Here is a 4,869-nt window from a genome sequence, read left to right on the forward strand (position 1 = left end):
AGCATAATTAAAGGATAGGATCATTAAAATTAATGAATTTTATCAGTGGCCAGCATATAAAAAAAACAACCTTTTAGGTAAAATTCATATATGAAGATATATAATTGTATAGGATATAGTTATAATTAAGGGCACGGAACCTACCATTCCTTATATGCTGAAAATAGACATCAAATATGTCCAGTCACTGCAGATCTTCATTTCACATAAGCACATGTTGAAAGTTGGAAAGCAGACTGACTAAAAATTCACTAGCCCATGAAAAATGTGGATGCATACTAACAATATTCTTAACAATTAAACCTGGAAAAGCAGAGAACAAGAAAATATTCATTAAAATTAAAGCTTAAAATATTGCTGCTAAAATTAAAATTAAAAATGACCTCTTAGGTACTTTTTCATATTTTTTTTAAAATTCAATTAATTTCATTTTTCCTTTAACTTTATTTTTTGTACTAAATGAATTAATAAAAAAATATTAATTTTAGCAGCAATATTTTAAGCTCTAATTTTAATGAGTTTTTTCTTGCCCTCTGCTTTTCCAGGTTTAATTGTTAAGAATATTTTTAGTATATGTCCACATTTTTCATTGGCTAGTCCAGTGTTTTTACAGGCATCGCAGTAATAGTAAAATTTTAATTAAAAATATATAAAATTACTATTTTTTTTGCAGTCATTTTTAATTCAAAAATTTCCAAGAAGTTTCAAACAAGATTTTGATTTTTTCATTTGACTAATTCTCATTTAGAAATTAAATTAAAACTGAATGATAATCATTGCAACTTTGCCTTTTCTGGACATAATGTACGTATTATAATTTCGGTACTGAACAGAGACAAAGTTACAAATGAATATATTTAAAGAATTTTTAAAATAATGAAAAAAAAAAAAAAAATGAGGATGCAAGTTTAATAAAATGACTGTTAAATAAAATTAAACTAAATTAATATTAAATAGAATATAATTATAAAATAACTTTATTTTAGATAAAATAAAATTAATATTGAATAGAATATAATTACAAGTAGCATTTGCCTTTTCTGAACAGCCTTACTACAGACTTCAGTACTGCTCATAGAGACAAAGCCACAAATAATCATATTCTGTTTACTATAAAATTAATAAATAAATTATAAATACTCATTTTTAGCATGCAAATAATTAACTCCATGTTTGAAAATTTAAAAATAGTGAAAATTGACTGTTAAAATATTTGAAATTTTGCCATTTGCCTTTTCTGAACAGCCCTACTACACAATTCAGTAATGCTCATAGACACAAAATCAAAAAAATAAAAATATTTTATTAGATAATTTTGTCATTAAAATAATTCATTCCAAAATGGATTTTAAAAAGCCATATTACAAAATAATTAAGCAAAAATATTTGATTTTTTATAAAAAATAATTTAGACTAATGAAAATAAATATTAGAACTCTTTGTATCGATTTGTATCCTTTATCATTTATTGTGTGTGTGTGCCCCTAAGAAATAGTTTAGTTCATATATGAGTAGTATCTTTTTAATATCATGCAAAAATTGTTAAAAATTTGAGAATTAAAATTAAATATCTTTTTTCCTAATGGATAAAATTTTATGAAATCCTTACCAATATATTCCTTTAACATTTCTCTTTCATATTAATATCAATATAATAATTCTTAATCTAAATTTTTAAAATGGTGTGGATTCAAAGTGTCAATGTTGGGCATTACTACACGTCAGTCAACCAGTTTGGTCTATACATTTTTTCTCTTAACTTTTGTTCTACTGCACCAGATTTTAAGTATTTTATGTTTAAATGAAGCTTATCACTAGTCAAATAAAATTCAAACAATTAAATTTGATTTTGATTAAAACTGAATTAGTGAGACTGCTTGGAAGATGCTGACTGCGGCAAAAAAGCTACGTTAAGAATATTATTCAACTACTACCGTAGTTGAATGATAAAATAATTCATAAAACTATCTGAATTATGTATACACTTCAGCAATGTAACTACACTCATGCTGTTGGTGATTGTTTTCCTTTTTTGGATTTTCCCCTTTTTCTTTCCAATGAAGAGCTTTTCTGAATAAAAATGATTTCTTTTTTTTTTTTTTGTTTCCAGAATATCTACATTGTTCTAGAAGATTCAGGAAGTTTCGTTTGTTAGCATTTATAGCCATTGCATCAGTTCTGACAATATTACTGTATCATGGTAATATTACTGTATCATGGGTAATGATAAACAAATTAGTCAAGATCTCCGTGAGCATATTGTTGACCTTCATAAGATTGGCAATGGATACAGAAAGATCTCTGCACAGCTTAATGTACCCCTGAGTTCAGTTAGTATGATAATGTACATATAACTGTTGCCATCATTCTGTGAAAATTTCATTGGATTCTAACAAGTAGTTTAAAAAAAGAATGTTACATTGTTAATAATTTGAAATGCTGTGCATGCATGTGTGTGTGTGTGTGTGTGTGTGTGTGTGTGTATATATATATACATACACATGTGTGTGTGTATATATATATACATACACGTGTGTGTGTATATATATATGTATATATAGTCAAATCAAATAAACGAACAATAAAATTAACAATGACAAACAACAAGAGGACATGCACAAGGAATGAATTAGTTTGACACTCAGTGAAAAGAGAGTATTTCATGTTCCAAGCATAGCTCTTCATTGGAAAAGAAAAGGGGAAAGTCCAAAAAAGGGAAAAAAAATCAACAACAACATGTGTGTAGTTACATTGCTGAAGTATATATATATATATATAATATGTACACACATATGTGGGTGGGCTCAAAAGCACATAGGCTAACTATGAAGGAGTGATGCTAGGGCTGTGAAATTTTGCATGCATTAATTTCTGTTCTACTTATTAATAACCACATTGTTTCTTTCCAGCTAAACTGACATCTGACTGTTCAAAGAAGACTTCAAAAAGAAAACATTGCTTGTGTTCATGACATGATGATGAATAATTTTTGATTGACTATAAATCAAATAGCCAATGCTATTAGCATATCTCATAAGAGAGTTGAGAATATTCTGCACAATGGGCATGGCATGACAAAGGCTTCTGTTCAGTGGGTGCCACGTCTTCTGACACCTGATCAAAAGTGCACAAGGGTTGATCACTTCACAGGGAAAAATCTGATATTGTTTGAAGCAGATCCAACTAGTTTCCTTGGACGTTTCATAACCCAGGATGATTGTTGGGCTTATCACTTTGAGCCAGAGACAAAGAGACAATCCAAGCAGCAGAAACACCCTGCCTCACCTGCTCCCCCCAAAAAGGTCAAGGTCATTTCATTTGCAGGCAAGTTGATGGCCTCAGTTTTTTGGGAAGCAGAAGGCATTGTATTTATCTTAAAAAGGTCCATACCATCAATAGAGAGTATTATGCCAACTTGCTGAGGCAATTACAAAAGTTTATGAAGAGGAAATGCCCAGGAAAACTGATGAAAGAGATCTTGTTTCATCAGGACAATACTCCAGCACACAAGCTGTTGGTTTCAGTGGCCGTTGTGCATGACTGTGGCTTTGAACTAGTTGACCATCGTCCCTATTCTCCTGATTTGGCCCCATCTGACTACCACCTGTTCCCTGACATGAAAAACCATTTGGCTGAGAAGCAGTATTGCAGCTAACTATCATACATACACACACACACACACACACACACACACACACACACACAAACAATCATGACGTGACATAATTAGTAGTAGAGGTGGTGGTTCTGATAGTAGTGTAGCCAGGATAAGTTTGATGTAGAGCTCTGCTGGCAACAAAGGCCTTCTCTGTTAGAGTGAAGGGCAACTTGTATGATGTTTGTATTTGAATTGCAATGTCTCATGGTAGTGAGACATAAGTCTTGAATACAAAGGTTAATGGATAATGTTAGCATTCATGAACTGGGTATAAAGGAATTGGATGTAGTGAGAGAGAGAGAAGGCGGCACTGATATGAACATGTGATCTATATATACAGAGAATGGTTGGTGCTTAAAAAGGTGCCAAGTGCTCCAAGTTAGTGGAACCTGTTGAAGAAGGAGACTATTTCTCCTTCACTTTCTCACCACTCAGATTGCTTGCATAATGATGAATTATATGGGGACTACTTGCAATCAATTCCATCATTTTTCAACCTCATCACATGGCCTGTATAGATAGCTATGTATAAGGGAACGCATGGAAATGTCTCTGCTGAATTCATTCTAACTTCATTTCTGTATTGCTACCTGTCTCTTTCTCTCTCTCCTCTAAGCCACTTGTCACTCATCACTTACTCATGTCTCTGTTCATCCCCTTCCAGTCTTTACCTCAGTAACTCGGACTTTACCATCATACTCTTGCCTCTTTCACCAACCTGTTCTAGTATCTCAACTGTTGCTGCACTCTTTCCTATTCTCCTTATGTGAACGAAAAATATACAACTCAGTGCATTGAATATACCATTTTGTGCTGAAGTCATTGTTCAAGCTCCCATCCAATCTTCCTATGCTCCCCACTAAATTGATTTGGTGAGTGAGCAGAAGAAAAGTAAGGTCCCTTTAGCCCTCTGAGGATTTGTCAACTTCTCTGGTGTTGGTGCCGTGAGAAAAATGCACAAAGGACACTGTGTAATGTGTGTGTGTAATACACACACACATATATGTATGTATGTATGTATGTATATGTTGTATGTATGTACATCATTTTGCATGTTTTTCCATGCTGGCGTATATATGCTATAAGCCTATATTTATGATTATATAGGTACATACATGTGTATGTTCTTGTGTTTATGTGAGTGTGTGTGTATGTAAGTATATATATATATATATATACACACACATATATATGTATGTGTGTGTGCATGT

The sequence above is a fragment of the Octopus bimaculoides genome, chromosome 13 (assembly GCF_001194135.2).
Source record: "Octopus bimaculoides isolate UCB-OBI-ISO-001 chromosome 13, ASM119413v2, whole genome shotgun sequence".
Classification (NCBI taxonomy): Eukaryota; Metazoa; Mollusca; class Cephalopoda; order Octopoda; family Octopodidae; genus Octopus; species Octopus bimaculoides.